The 16,233-nt window shown below is 48.7% G+C and overlaps 1 long non-coding RNA gene across 2 annotated transcripts in view; it reads right to left on the reverse strand.

The window, feature by feature from the left end:
* LOC107209414 overlaps positions 1-16,191 on the reverse strand; it is a 46,962-nt gene extending 30,771 nt beyond the window's left edge. The window contains exons 1-2 of one of the 2 annotated variants that reach the window (XR_004498876.1): positions 15,642-16,191; positions 14,728-14,930 (exon numbers count right to left, since the gene is read on the reverse strand). This is a non-coding gene — a long non-coding RNA (uncharacterized LOC107209414). Of the gene's footprint in view, positions 1-14,727 lie in introns of both variants that reach the window. The other variant, XR_001523597.3, reaches the window with a different exon arrangement.
* Between the last annotated feature and the right edge of the window lie 42 nt (positions 16,192-16,233).

Below are 16,233 nucleotides of genomic sequence, written 5' to 3' on the forward strand. Positions count from 1 at the left end.
AGCCTTGGAAAGCAGAGGCTTCTGTCTGCTCACAGCCTGCTAAAAAGCTTTGTTTTTCCTGCCCTACCTGGCAGCTACAGACACAGCCAGTTCCATAATCCCCAGCAAAGCACATCTCAGCTGCAACTTAATCTGAACTTCAGCTCTCACTGACAGCTCAAGTGAAAATGAAAAGCAACTGATAAAACAAAACCCACAAAAAGCAGCAGGTGGTGAGGGGGCCAGAGGCAGGGAATGCGACTGGAAAGAGCAATGCACTGCTAGATTTGTGGTGGCAAACATTAATTGCTTTTTAAGTATTCCAGTGCTTTCCTTCCCTGGCGGCTGATAGCTGCAGAACTTCTGCTTGTTCTCCAGTGGCTAAGGAGGAGAGGGAAGCCAAGAGTGTGTCAGCAAAGCAAACCCAGTGACCAAGCTCACAAACTGACCCCACAAGGGACAGCAGGAAGCTTCAGTGACCCTGAGACAGCTGACATTTCTTTTGAGCACCACTGCAGGGCAAGTCCACCAGGTCACCTCAGCCATCTCTGGAGGAATCTGAACCACTTCACTGTGTGAAGACATGTCTTGGGCCTACATGAAGACTATATGAAGAAGATATATGAAGACATTATCTACTCAAATGCACAATTTGCTTCTGATCAGAGATATAGGTTAAGAAAGATATAGGTGGAAAAGCACAGCCCAGATGTTTTGCCCCAGATACAACTACATTTCTGAGACTCTAAAGAACAGAGAAATTACCTTCTCCTCTGCCCTGCTGCGCACATGCCCCTGGATCTAGTCACTTCCAGCTCTCAGAGATGGGCCCCACTGCCTGCCAGCACCTCTCATGCTATCAACACCCTCATAACAAAGCTAGCTTTGTACATCCCTCTGCTGCTTTGTGACCTGGAAAGGCCAGGATTGGTAAAGCACAGCCACCACCAGGTCCCACTCATCTGCTGTATCATCTACAAGTGGCCTCATCCCCTCCCTACAACAGTCCTGAGCCAGCAACAGGCTTTAGGTTCAGCCCCTCAAGCCTTCAGAAGATTTCCTCCACGGGAATCTCACCCAGCACCACACATATGATATCATAGCGACCACAGAGGAGTAAGTAAATAACCTGCCTTAGCTAGACTTTCCTCCAAATAGACAGGAATTTGTGCTGACATTGTCAGAAGTCACTTTCTGGCACTGTAATGGCTTTGATGGCAACTCAGACAAAAGGGATGAAGGAAATGATGCCTCACCTTGCCTTTCCATAGCCAAGCCTCTTCATGAGGGAGGGGGAAAAGCAGTATCTTTAACACAGGAGAAGGCAACTGCTGCTACAGCAGCACAAACAATCTCACCTTCTACTTGGCACAGCTGTCAGCACCCCAAGAGATGTCACAGGTGGGATGATCTGGGGGTTGAGCATTGTTGGTGCTCCCAAGCAGACAACCTGCTTGGCATGCTGTGAGCAAGATGGGACTGAATCCCAGACCACTCTTCCAAAGGAAGAAAGAAAAGCAAGTCCACTGAAGCCTGTTGCAGGGCCACATCCATGGCCACTGTGCCACCAAGCCACTGGGGTGTGACAAAACACCACCAGGGGAGACACAGACAGGTACTCAGGGGTAAAAGGAGCAAAAAGTCATCTGGGGTACAGGAGAGACACTTCAAGAGCAGTGGCCAACAACACAACCACAACCAATAGGAAGCTCTTGTACCTTAATACACACTGCACTGTTTCCTCAAGGACCCAATTCCAAGCCCTCCAAAAATCAATGCAATAACAAGGAGATGAGTTGCAGCCAATATGGATTTGTCAAGAGCAAATCACATCACTCCCATCTCTCTCCCTCCTCCAAGAGCCTAACAGGCTTTGGGGACTCCCTGTCAGACACCTCCACTACAGTAAGGCTTCTGACAGTGCCCAGGCTGCCACTCCCATCAGCCAGGGGAATGTGGTCTTAAGAGAAACAGTGACAGGGCAGGCACAAAACTGCTCAGAAAGCCACGTGTAAAGAGCAGATATCAGCCCTCTCCTCTGCTACAAAGGCAGAGCATATTGACAAACAGGATTTTGTAGAAACCTGTCACACACCTGCCTTCTTCAGAGTTTTTACTACTGAGCTGGATTAAGGAGCAAAAAGGAAACTCATTAAATTCACAGGTAGCATGGAGGCAGGAAGAACTGCAGGCTCTTTTAGAAGACAGGATTAGGAAATGTTGGTATCTCAAGAAATCATCTTTTTCCCAGGACAGATACAAGGGCCAACTTTTACTCTCCAGCAGGAATAACCAGCTGTCCAAAAACAAGTGTCTAAACAGAAGGAACAAGTTGTCAGGGTCTTGCTTCACTACTCTTGCATATCAAGGGTTACTGATACTGTAAGAAACTGAGGCCTCTTGCTCTTAACCCTATGACAGTACCATGTAGGGTTCAAGGCATGTTGCCCAACACAGGCATCAGGGATTCCCATTCCCCAGCAGCTTGCAAAACAGAATCAGTATCGAGCTCAAAGGCCCAGAACAGGACCAGAAAACATGAGTTCCCACTCCCATACTGCTCTTTATCTCCTGCATCACTGTCACCTCGTTGCAACTGGCACACTGAGTGCCTCTTGCAAGAGCTGCTTTCAAGGAAGGCATTGATGTGCCAGCAACACATCATGCTAATCACGACAGCCAAGCACACGGTGCATCCAATCGCTGCTCACACCATACATGCTTCATAAAGTTGTCCCAACTGCCTGCTCAAGCCCTCCCCATAACCAGCTGCACCCAATTCTGCTGGCAATTGTCCTTCCACTTTCCTTGTGACAATTCACACCATTTTAACCCACAGACTCTGCGAGTCAAGAACTTACCGTCTCCAGTTGGGGTTGCCACTGGAAACAAGCAAAGCACAACCGCCCCACAAGGATAATAAGCCAGCATTTCCAGATGTGGTCTTTTTATGGAAAACCATGGCCAAGCCGCTGCAATGAGCTACATTTTTAGTCTGAAGGGGAGAGACACTTGCAGCCATTCTCCACATGACCCTTGGGCTTTCCCTTTGACTGCACATTTGGTTTATCTCAGTGTGAGCTGGTGGGGAAGTGGACCTTGCAGCTCTGGGAACTGTGATATTCCAGGTACATTCATTCACTGCCAGAATAAGAAAGCAGAGTTTCCAAATAAGTGACATTTCTTTTCCTTTGGCAGCAATTGCAGGGAAGAATGCAAAGTAGCAGGGAATTGATCTGGCTCCTGTGGAGGTGACTAATGGGAACACAATCCCACAGCTATGGCAGAAGACTCAATGGCATTGCCCCCCACAGCTGCCTTGGTACAGAGACACTTCCCTCACATGTAACAAAGGGAATCCTTGTACCATGCTCCCCACACATACATCACCCAGGGATACATTTTGCCATGCACTCTAAGAACCCAGAATGGGAAGCAAACACTTGAAATGAAAGCAGGAGAACCAGGTCAGGGAAAGTACTTCAGGTTCAGAAGTACCCAGTCAGCTGGCAAAACCCTCTCCACTGGAGCATCACCCAGATCATGGGCTTTTAGCACCCTGTGGAGCATGACTGAATGCAGTCTTATCCCTCCAAAATGAAGTCTGAAATAAAGCATTGCAGCAGAAATTATAGTGAGATTCAGGGTCATCCCAGGGCAGGTCTTTTCATGGTGAGGGTCAAGACGATCCATGCATCAGCAGCTTGACCAAATTTAAAGAAAGGTCTAAAGAAGAGACAAAGTGGATGAAGTGGCTTATATTTATTGCCCGCCACAAAAGACAGCAACAAGATCAAGCTGTAAAAGCAAGACATTAGCACCTCTATGATAAGCATCAATCTGTGAGGATCTGCCATCTCTCCCACTGGTACTTATGGATGTAGTCCATGAAGGATGGGCTATGCATGTACACACCTGTACACTCTCCTTCAAACCGAAGACTCACAGCACTGACAACTTTGGCACAGGCTTGTGAGGCTCCACAGCCTGCCATTGCATTTTCTCCTTCAAAAGAGACTGGGCATCATTAGAGTTGCCAAAAAGCCTGTGAAGTTTAAAGTAGGATTCTGTCATCGCTTCTGTCATTCTTACAGATGCCAACACCACAAGGGTGCCCCAGAATTCACACACGATCAGCTGGGAACAGAATGGAAGGTACAGGCTGTGTAAATTCACCTCAAAAACGGCCCTGAGCACTGGAAGGCAGGGTTAGCATGCCACTGGCACAGTCAGTTCAGTTCTTGGCTTCCTCACATCTCTTGCTGCCATTAAGCTCCACGTCAGAGCACCTGTGATCCACACTATTAACACCAGCCTGTCAGCTCATTCCTGCCTGAGAACAGCGGTGCAGCCACAGCTATTCATGCCTTTTGCCACCTCTCAGTAAGACCACAGCAATGTGACAGCCCTGCAGTGTGTAAGGAGCTCTATCCAAAATATGCTCTGCACTCTGAGTGTTATGTAATCGCATTTCCACAGCGGGCTGGTCAGCTCCTTCCCAGGTCCTGATCCAGACATCCAGGAGAAATCTGACCCAAGGCCTTGGCCCTCATGTCCCTGTGGCCTTAGCAGCAGAGGCAAGGCTGCTTCCCAGGATGGAGTCAGCATGGAACACCACAGAGTGCCACAGGATCCCAAGGGCTTATCCTATCCATATGCAGCAGAACCTCCTCAGCTCCTGCTCAGCTGTTGCTGCCCAGGGAGCACAGGTTATCAGACATACCCTGCTGCAAACCACTGGGTTTCTTTGTGCTACCTGGTGTGACAGAAATGCACCATGACATGGATTTAAGGGAAATATCCTAGAACATGAGTTTCCACTGCAGGCACTTAACCCCTCGGATGACACTGAAATATCCAGACCCTGACAGATGCAGACACGTTCACTGTCATACACAACTCAAATATCTTAGACATCCTCAGAGCAGAGGAAGCTCTGCCTGCAGCCCACGCTAATAGGGAAGAGCTTATAAATTCTCTGTCAGCCTGTTCAGCCATATCAAATTAGCATGGGAGTTGTTGGGCTCCTTTGGAACAGGACTGGGACAGGTTGTTTGGAACAGGACAGGCATTAGAGACATGGAAGGGAGAGGTGGGCTCTCCAGTGCCAGCAATGACTGTCATGGCATGAAGTGACAGAAAGATATGGTGCTTGTGCCTCTGCTGAGCTCAAACAATTCCCTTATGGCTTCGCTCCCTCATCTGTAAAGACAAGGAAAACTTGGCTCACCTATCAAACTCCTATTTGCATCAGCTAAAAAGAAGAAAGGTCTGGTCCCAAGAGGTTCTGATTCACTCTGCTGAAGGTGCCTTATCCTTTTACGACAAGTTAATGGGAGCTGTGGTAGAAAGCAATCCACCTTGTTTGGATGTGTTGGAACAGATGACTTATGAAGAAAGGCAGCCTCAATACCTCACCCTGCAGACTCCCAAACATTGCTATAGACCTTTTCTTTACCTGCCTCTGCCAATTTTCACCATGAGCTGTACTGCTTTATTATCACCTCTCTAAGGCTCCTCCACATGCTCCAAGCTCATCCCAGACTACCTAAACGCCAGCCAGGGCAGGCAGAGAGCCATTAGCACTGCGGTGCTGTTATTGCTGCTGCCTGGGCTGGAATTAATGCTGCTCAACACAGTGAAAATATTGACTTTCCAGCTAATCAAACCAAATTCCATGAAAGCTACAACTTCAAACTTCAAAAAAATCCATCAATGATTCATAAATATTTGAAAGTGCCAGATTGATTGCATCTGGATTACTGCAGTGGAGGGAGCTGAGGTCTGGCTGAGGAGGAGATGGACAAGGCAGCTGCTCAGACCTTGATGTCATGGATCACCCTGCACTCCCTGGACTGCACAGGCCTCCCCAGCCTCAGTCAGAGGAAGAGCACTGTTGTGAAGTGCATCTGGGAGGCAAAGAGTTACTTTTCAGATAAGCATTGTCCCACCCCAAACCCCTTGAGAAGGGCGGCCCAGGAGTTCTGATTGGGTTTGAGTCCCTGGGGAGTTTCTCCCTTGCTGTGTTTCTAGTGGTCCCTGACCCTGAACTCCACCCTTAAAGGTGGAGACCCTCAAGAGTTTTGTCCCTCGAAAACCCCTGCTCGACTTCGGTTCGGGGCTCTCTGTTCTGGATTCAGCTTTGTTCCCATGCTGAATAAATGGTTTCATGAACAGGAGCCCGTCTCGTTGGTGTTCCATGCTGGTCCCCAGAACCCTGCTGCTTCCCTGGATGAGATCCTGACGTTGTGGACTACAACAGAGCACTGTATCCCAATGCTGTGTTACCTGTGCTGGTACAGCCCCACTTGATCCAGAGTGCCCAGCCTGCAGGTAAGAATGTACCAATCCAGCTGTTGGCACCATGAAGATTAGAAGCCTAATAACCTGATTGTTTAATTTCTGACTTTGGAATAAAAATGTAAAATATATATATTTTACTAACTAACGAGGTTGCTGGCATTCCCAGAACATGCCAACCTTCAGCTGGTCTCCAGAGAAGCAAGGGGATTTGTTAGCTTGGCCTTCTCTCCACCCAGCCCAGCCCTTCATGCCATCTTCATGCCATTCAGCCAGCCAAGGAGGGGTGTTTTATTTTCTCAACAACCCTTCCAAGGGGAACAAATTTCAGGAAATTATGCAAGATGCAACAAGCCAAAATCATCTATTTCTACTTCACCCCACAGAAAAGCTACAGATTTTCTCATGTAAAAGGAAAGTAAGCTGCTGTCTAATTCAAACTTGGATAGGAGAAACATTTTGGAAAGAAACATAATAAATAGCTTTGGTTGCACTGCAGACAGTCTCTGCTTGCACAGAAGTTGGTCTGCAAAGCCACTGCAGGCTGCCTTTGTCCTCCAAGTCTCTGGAGCTACATTTGTACAAAAGAAGCCAGCACAAAGTCCTTGCCTGTGAAACCATATATCCAGCTCTAAAAATCAAGAGGGGAAACAGAGGCCTACAAATCTTACTCTGAAACACAAAACTCTCCTTCATTAGCAACTGTGATGTGGGAGAGAGTCCTTGAGGGCAGGGCAGACAGGTAAGAGAAGAGCATCAAGGCAGGTTCAGGGCACCATGTTTAGACGCTTCTCCTGAGACCACCTCATTCCTCAATGACTGCCCTGGCAGGAAGCACAAATGCTGACTGAAGTGCTCCTGTGATTTCAGCATTCACAGTCTCCTCTCCATAATCCTCCCTGTAATCCTGTAAGCTAACACAGTACAGCTTCCCACTGCAGCCTCTCCCTTGACGGGAGCACTCACAGCTCCAAGGGTCTGTGGCAAGAGCTGGGCAAGCTTGGCCTCCACAGCTGCACAAGACTGGTCTTTGTACAAGACAAGCAGAAAATAAACAGAGGCCCTAAGACAGTGGTTCTAAACACAAGATTAGAAAACATTCCTTGCCCATAAGCTTCTCTATCTTCATTCCGGAAGATACCTTTAACACAACTCACTCTACAGCATTGTTGGTTCCTCCCCAAACATCTAAGAATAGTCTTATGCTCTGTGTATTTAAAGATTTTTCCCTAATCAGGAAAGAAAAAGGATAATCACTTGAAGTTGTTTAGTGAACTAGTTAAGAGTCATGAAAACCTCAAGTTTATCTGGCAGCCATGGCACATACATTGGTCTGACCCGCAATGCTCATGTGGGGAGTCTGAGGGCAGGGCTGCACCTCAGTTCTGTGCCCACTGCAGGGCTGGAGATTGGGGTTTCTACACCACAAATGAGCATCACAACTACCACAACAGCCAGCAAAGCAGCAAACACACCCATACTGCTCTGTCTGGGTTTTCTGCTGCAGCTGCCTTGGCCTGTGACATTGCCTTGTAAGAGACTGTGTGAGAAGGAAAAGAAGAGGTCCCTGACAGTGCCCCACAACCAACAGGTCCAGCTGCTTCTCCTGCCCTGCTGCTGCACACACACATCATTTCTTGTCACCTTCCACATCCTTGCTCCCCAGGGCAGAAAATAGTTTCTTACGGAAATCAGAGGACCTCCTGTTCAAGAATCAGACTCCAGTTTAAGTAAAAGCTATTTAAAAAGAAACCTGTCCTCGAGAGTTTGCTCATGGAAATCAATGGCATGCTAGCAGATGTACCAAATATCCCCCAAAGTGCATGTGTCAGTGCATTTCTTCCTTCACAGATCATTAATGGCTCATGACCAAGGGCAGGAGTCAAGTCTAAGACTTTGTGGCTGATACAGAGGAAAGCATCTTTGCAGTGACACAGGGCACAACCTGCCCAGCTAATAGACTCCCAGGAACTTGACTCCCAGACCTCATCCATTCCCTAATTTATAAATAATAAATTGCCATTTTAAAACTACTGTCTAGGAAGAGTATCCTAAGCCTTCGCCACCCCTTGGAGACTGCAAACACAGTGACAAGAAACACACAGCAGATTAAAACAGCTGTAACTAAAATCAGCTTCAAAGCCAGAATAAAAGCCAAGCACACCACCAAAATCTTCCAGACGAAGTAAGGTTTTTAGCAGAGAAGGCCTAAAATGGGCAGGCCTGAGACTGGCCCCCCCAGCCTCCGCAAGGGAGAGCACTCAGTCACCATAGAGACAAAGCACAGGCACGATTGCTCTTGTCCCCACTCAGCAACCTCCGTCTCCTCCGAGGCTCTGGAGCAGATGGCAAGCTGCGAGCAAGGGAAGGAGGGACTGGTGAAATGCTGCATGTAAATAAGACAGCCAAACACTTTTGCTGTGCCTCGGCAACAGCCGAGCAGGGCTATTAAGGGGCTGCTGCAGGCGAGCGGCTCGGCAGCAGTAATGAGCTGGCCACGAGTGACTGATTCCGTGTCAAGGTTGGGCGGTATCGATCAGATGTGCGGCTGCAGCCCTGCCACGCCGGCACAGACGCCGGCTGATGGATCGCCTGCAAGGCCACTCCACCGGGGGAGGGCAAGGGAGCACAGCGTCCCAAGAGGAGCCAGGACAGCGCCGGGACTACGGGCTGGAGCCATCCCAAGCACTGAGCTTCTGCCTGCTTTCAGACGCAAATTAATGTCTTCCTTTTGCTGCTGTCCTGATAGCCTCAGAGTATCTTTTCAGAACAAATTCCTCTCTGGGTCTGGAAGCTGGAACAGGGATAGCTTTGCTTCCTTGGAGAGATGAATGATTTGCAGCACAGCAGTCACAGTCCTGTTGGAGACTCCTCCCCATGGACAGGGAAGGGAAGGTGAAGAGGCAGATGAATGCTGCCATGCTTTGATACAGTACCCACTGAGTCCCTGCAGCACAGACTGCCCCATCACTGCCCCAGCCAAGAAACAGGTGTTTTTTTAGGAGCCTCACCTTGTTTCCCTGACATTCAGAGTATCTGGTACTTTGTTATTTTCCCTTTATACTGAGGAATGTTTACACCTTAAAATTATCTCAGCAAGGAACCTTTGTATCTCCTGGGCTTAGCTCACTATTCCAAGAGAAGGGAACAACTGCACCTCTCAGATGGACCGATGCAGTTTCTCAGTGCATGTTTAGTACCCAAAGCAGGATCAGTTGGTCCCTCCACACACATGCACAGCCAAGCCTTCTACACAACTACATCATCACACCCCTGCCCAGGGTGAGAGAAGCAGGAACAACATCCACTTGGATTGCATTATCACAGCAAGGCCTTGATGGATCTGAGCTGCAAAGGGCAGCCTAACAGCATCCAGACACTCTCCCTTAGAAGAGAGGAGTATTCCCACTCCTGCTGCTAACTAGTGCACCACATCTCAGCTCAGTTTGCAGGGCCCGGGGGTTTGAGATGAAGGCTCTGCCCAGGATCAGTCATTAGACCAGTTGCCAGCAGTTATGGATTTCTCTGGGTTTACACTCTTCCACCTCTCCCTTATATAGCCTAAAAAGACTAGCAATAGTCACAGCTCAAATACTCTATTTAAAGGCTGCCTTGAGGACTAGAAGTTAATTTTAAAACTAACTGACCTAAGCTCTCTGCCATAGTACCTCAGGAGGAGTCTGGAAGGGTGGGGTTACAGCTAATGCTTGTCTAGAGAGTGTGCGTTTTACCTCCCAGCTCTTATTTCTCATTATTATTGGCAAGGTTTTTTAACAAAATTTGTCTTGGTCAATTAACTCAGATGGAGATGCTTGTAACATTCCAAATAAAGCCAACCACATCCTGTGCTCAGAAAGATGAGCGAGCATGGCTCAGGAAACAAGGGAATGACAAGGGCAAGGCATGACTCACACCTACCCCACTCCCACATCCCGGAAAACAACCCACCCCACCAGCCTGGCAAGGACACAGAGTGCTTTCTGCTCTCCCCACAAGACTCCACTCTGCTGTCCTGCAAACAAAGTGTTGCATGCTAAAAATAGAAAGAGGGCCTCCTTTTCATAGGAAGGTGTTACTTGTGCATCAAAAAATCTCTTGGTTTGACTTTTATCACATTCAATTACAGTGCATTGAAATTTAAGGCACACTTGGACCAACCAGGACCATGAGGGGCCACCCAGCATCTCTGCAGCCAGTTAAAAATCACACTGGGGAGGATGGGGCCTTGGCTTCCAGTACTTACTCTCTGCACATGTTGTCACTTCACATGTTTTTTTTCCCTTGCCTGGATGACCACTGCTGTGGAATTGGAAGGCAATGACTGGTTGGCACAGAAGAGGGATGCAGGCAGAGCTATATTAATCTTTGACTGCTGAATGAGTATGCTTCCCTTCCCAAAAACACCTCAGGCTGTTCCCTACCAAAAAACACTTGTGTATCAAAGCATCCAAGTATTTTCCCAAACTATGTCATATCCAAGAGAAAGAAGTAGTTCCAGGGAAACCTGGACAAAAAAGTAATTTAGAACTTCTTCACAGATCTGAAACAAAGTGTTTTGACTAACAGAAATTCATCTCTCGGCTGAAAAAAACCTTTTACCAAACTCCTCTTGAATTTAGGGTCTTCACAGAAGCTGTACCTTCACATAAATAGAAGTCATTGTACAAATAGCGAGGAAGGATTTTTGAAAGCTGTCGTCATCTGAACTCACCACTTTTTCTGAGGAACACATTCACAAGTATATTTTTTGCTACAGGAATTATAGCACATGTCATTTCCAACCAGAACATGCACTACCCATCTCAAATCTGAGATATGGTCAGAGCAGGCACAAAAACGTGGGTGCCTGGGGTGAGAATCGCCTCCAGCTCCCCCCAGGCCTTCCTCATCAAGTAAACTGCTAATGAAGAGCTTGTAAGCACCCATCTTAGGGGAGCAGCCCCCACACGCAGCGTGGGCAGGGCAGACCTTGCCTCAGACTGTCACCTGACGTGACAGGCACAATGGGACAGGAGAGGGAAGACTCCAGCAAGCACCAAGATCTACAAGGGATGAGGCTCATGTGGAGAACAGCAATCTGCTGGTGACCATAACAATAGCACAGATAAATGGCTTAGGTATTTATTCACACTGCCCCTACAATTTCATATTCCAATCAACGGAAATAAGGACTGCTCCACACATTTGGGTTTTAGGCCAGATATCAACCTAAAAGGTCTCAGCAGATGTCAGCTCTTGCCAGCCACAGGCTACAAATCCCAGGGTAAAGGTCCAGACCATACCACTTTTGGCCATGCAAAGCCCACTGAAATTCCCCCCACAACGTCCCTGTTCAATCCCACCCCTCCAGAAGCTCATTCCTGCCCTCATGTGCAGCTATCTGTGCTGGTGCAGCTACTGGCTTTCAGCAGAACCAAGGGAATCATGTAGGACCTTCCCGAGCTGCCTTCACAACAAACCACCACAGGCACACATCCCTGCTCAAACATTTCTGTATGTGCCCCCTGGTTCAGGATTACCAGTCCCAGCAGTATTCCAGCTTTGCACTGCTCATACCTGCACAGACCTCTACTGACTTCTGGGGTCTCTGCCACAACACACCTCAGCCAGGTAACCTTGCAGGGCCACCTTTGTGACATCCCATCCCAAGAAGCAGCCTGCTCACAGCTGAACTGAAAACCATATCAGTTCCATTATCTGCACCAGAACACTGAAAAACTGTAGCTAACAAAATAAATAAATGCCAGTCTCCAATTCAGGAGTACAATAAGATAATTGGTTCGATTTGCAGTACAAACTAGAACTTGAAGGAAACCAAGACCAATTTCTACTAATTAGAATCATAGAATCCCAGACTGGTTTGGGTTAGAAGAGACCTTCAAGATCCTATCATTCCACACATCCTATCACAGGCATGGAACACCCTCCTCAGGTTGCTCCAAGCCCCATCTAACCCAGCCTTAAACACTTTCCAGGGATGGGGCAGCCACATCTTCTCTGGGCACCTGTACCATGGCCTCACCAAAATTCTCTCTCTTTTAGTTCATTCAGCAAGGATGTGCACAAAGTGCAGGAGCTGTAGCTGCTGCACAGTTGTGACAGGTAAGTCAAGAAGCCTATGAAGTAGCTTACTGTGTTCATCCAGCATCCCAAGAAGAGTTTTCAGGATAACCTTTCATTAGTAGTAAGTCCTGCTTTGGGCTGCACAGCTCACCTGTGGTGGATGGCAGCAGCTCCCCAAATCCTTCCTCGTGTAACTGAGGGCACAGCATCACATCCTGTGGATCCCCAGAGCACCTCCAAGGGAGAACATGGCCCACCTCACCCAGCATGAGGCACTGCCTGTGTCCTTCTGCCTGCTGATGCCCAAACATCAGAGGTGATCTGATGCTCTGCAGATCAGAGCTGGGATCAATACCACACTCCTGCTAAAACCAGTGTTGAGGGCAACACTTTGACACGGACTAGAAACAGAAGTAAAACTGACCTCATCGTTTGTCATTTTCCAAGCAAAGGCAGTGAGTAAGGAGCAGACTAGCAGTGCTAAGAGCAAAAGACTAATTTGGTGGGGGCTTTCTATGTTTAATTATTTCACATTTAATATCCATAGTCTTGATCCCACAGAGATTTAAGATTTCTTTTGGCCTACACACTTGCGTAAGGTTGTGTGTGCATTTAAGAGACTGTAGAATCTAAGCCCAACTTTTTACTAAGTACTAGGTAAGCAAATTTGCTCAATAGGAATTTTAATTTGCCATTACCCCTTTAAAAATGTATTTGTTCTCTGCTAAATAGTAATAAATTAGCCCAACAGAAATAATTTATATTTCTTTAGCATCTTGGAAGCATCTCAATACATTTTTACCAACCACAGGAGCCCAATGAAGCTTAATCAACTGCCACATGTACATCTCTCAGGGTTTGGTTTGAAGATGGGGTCTTTACAGTAGAAAGCTTGAATTTTTCACTAACTCACTGAAAAAACATATTTATAATTTCAAGTAGGAGGGAAGACACGCAGGAGCTCTGCAAGAAGAGTTTAATCTAGTGAAAGGAAGAATTTTTTTCAGCAGATTTTGTACCCTGCCCACCTACCCACCCTCCCTGCCACCACACATCAGGAAACTCTCACATAGCAAGTCCAGTCCTTCCAAGGAGGTTGACACAGCCTCCTGCACACCTGGGCTTTGGCACACAGGTACCAGTGCCTGCCCCTGCACCACACCAGATCATCCCAACTCCTGAGGTGGGTGCTTCTCCCGGTGCAGAGATGCAGTGGACAGAGCCCAGGCCTGCCTGTAGCCTTGGAGCTGATTTCAACAGACAAGGACCAATCCTGGAGAAATCTGTGTTTCACAAGTACTACGAAGCTTTTTTTTGGGGAGGCTTGCCTGCATCCCATCTTTGGCATTCGTCCTCTCCACCAAACCCAGCAGGCATGTATCACAATTCACTTTGCTCCCAACACCATCCCTGAAGCAACATCACTGCAAGGGCAGGGAGAGGAAAGAACAGCAAGGACTAAAAAGGAATTGAGGTTGACCCAGGGTGGCACAGGAAAAACCACAGTACCTCTCCCCAAAAGAGCCATGATGTTGTCCCCTCTCCCCACCAGACCGAGCTATTCACTTGAGTGTGACTGGATAGTAATAAAGGACTTGGTGGAAATAGATTTTTTGTTCTGCTTGGCCGTGGACTGCTGGAGCCAGGGTCATTAGCTATGCACGGCAAACAGGCAGCACTCCCTCATTAGCAGGCCACTCATCCTTTCCAGCCACCTTCATTATTGGTTCAAAGGAGTGTGCCCAGCCATTATTGCCCTCTCCAGAAACTCAGCCTAATTGGCTTAGGGAACGTACAGGTTAAGAGCATGAACAGCTCTGCAGCAGCACACTTTTGCTAAGTCATGATTTTATGAGTTCAGAGAATTGCATATCCTTGGGTCCTGGCGTCTTCGGCACTGCACTTAACCTCACTTTCTGCATCAACTGAAGGGGACAGGATGCTTCTAATCCTCATGGCTGCAGGGGGAAAGAGTGGCCCTTAAAGGACTGCAAACCAGATAGAACAAGTTTACAAGTTTTTTTTCTCTTTATTCTTTGAATTTGCAGGCTATTTCCCAGGGAAGAAGTGGTAATGTAACTTCCATAAACATGGAAAAAAACGGCATGTTTGCTCTGAGCCGAGGAAGTAGCCAGCCCCAGAGCCCACTGCCCTGGGCAGTGCAGCTCTCTTTGTCCTCTGAACCCACAGCACAGGCAGAGCCCCCCAAGGCCAGGGAACCTCTGTCCCCAGGCACCAGCCAGAACCTGCACCCCCCAGCCCACACAGGGCTGGTATCGCTCCATCATCACAATCCAACTCAAGAGAGAGGGGAGGAACAAGGAGAGCTAAGAGAGCCCCTTCTCCAACTACAACCACCACCAAAACACACCCAGCAAAGTGTACCTTCAGTTCCTGAGCCGTTCTTGTTCAAATGATCAAACATCCATACTTCTTCTGAGGCTTTTGCAGAGGTTCCTCTCTTCTGAAGCAACACATCAGAACAGTTCCCCTAATTCCTCCTTGCTTCTGGTCAGCCTGGTCCGTTACCTCGTTACGAGTTCCAGGTGCTGCAATGCTCACCTGCTGAAATTCCCTATGGGTGTCACCTGTTTGCAATTACCAGGGATGAGTCAGGGACATTACAGGGGGGCTTCCCCCACCATGGCCTTGCTACCACCTCAAACTTGGGCCCTAACACATCTCAGCTGCCCACTCCTTTCCAAGTCTCTTGAAATACTGACTGGATTTCAACCTTGCAGCCCAGTTTCCTGGGGCCTGTACTTTACCCAGACATTTGCCTTGGTTTTGTTGTAGCGCATCAAAAAATCACGGTATATCCCAAGGGTAAAAGTCACCTTCGGTCTGTGTAATGTTAGTTCCTACCTGAGAACCTTTTCCTTCTCCCCTGTCCCATTGGCCGTAACTTCCCTGTATCTCCCGATCACCCCCGCCCCTTAGTATAAGAGATAAGACCCAGGGCATTTTGGTCTCTTTCTTGCCCCGGATGGACGACATGCAATAAACCCGGGATTATTCCAAGCAAGTTTGGGCCTCCTGTGTCTAGATACGTTTAGTCCGTGTTCTATCCACTCCAGGACCTCTCCCCAGCCCGTGTTCCGTGAAGAGCAGGACTCTCACCGCGGGGGTAGCACAGAGGGGTCCCCCGGGAGCGGATTGCAACAGTATTTGTTAGGGGTTAGGTCTTTTCCTTTTGGTTCTTTCTATAATGGAATTTTGTCCCATTTGTTGCTAAGAGACAATAACGACCAGTTCTTAGGAGAGAGAAAAGGTGCACCTCTCAAGGAGGAGGAGTGTACCTGGCTGCACTTGTCTTATCTGAGGGGCAGAGACAGCCGAGGTTTGGCTGGGGGAAGTGGATTGGGTGCAGCTCCCCGCTCTCGCTCTCTCGGTGTCGGAGGGGAAGCCGGCTGCGGTCACTGTGGGGAGAGTTCGCCAGCGCTGCGAGGCTCCGTCTCCTGCTGCCTTCTCCTCCCCGGAGCCAAGCTGTGCTTGAGGCAGCGGCTGTTGCACTGGAGCCTTATCAACACCAGACCTCAGTTAAAAAGGACCCTTCACCGTCTGCTCGGCTGTCTCAAGGGAAAGCCCTGGATCCCGGGCCCCTTCCTCCTCCAGGGGAGTCTCTCCCGGCCGTGTTCGGGAGCCAGGCCGCGGCTGCCCGGGCCCGCCGTCTCGCTGCCACTGCTCCGGGTTTTTGCTACGCTGTAGCCGCACACTGCCCGCCTGCCGGGACAGCCCGCGGCTCCTGGCACAAGGGGCCAGTTTCTGCTGCCTCTTGCTGGCCGCCCGGCCGAGCCCGCCCTGCCGTTCCAGCCGCCGCTCCGAGCTTCCTGCGCCATCACCGCGTGAGGGAGACGCGGCCGGGCCCGCGGCGACGGCGCCCCCTGGCGG

This window comes from Parus major, chromosome 10, assembly GCF_001522545.3.
Source record: "Parus major isolate Abel chromosome 10, Parus_major1.1, whole genome shotgun sequence".
Classification (NCBI taxonomy): domain Eukaryota; kingdom Metazoa; phylum Chordata; class Aves; order Passeriformes; family Paridae; genus Parus; species Parus major.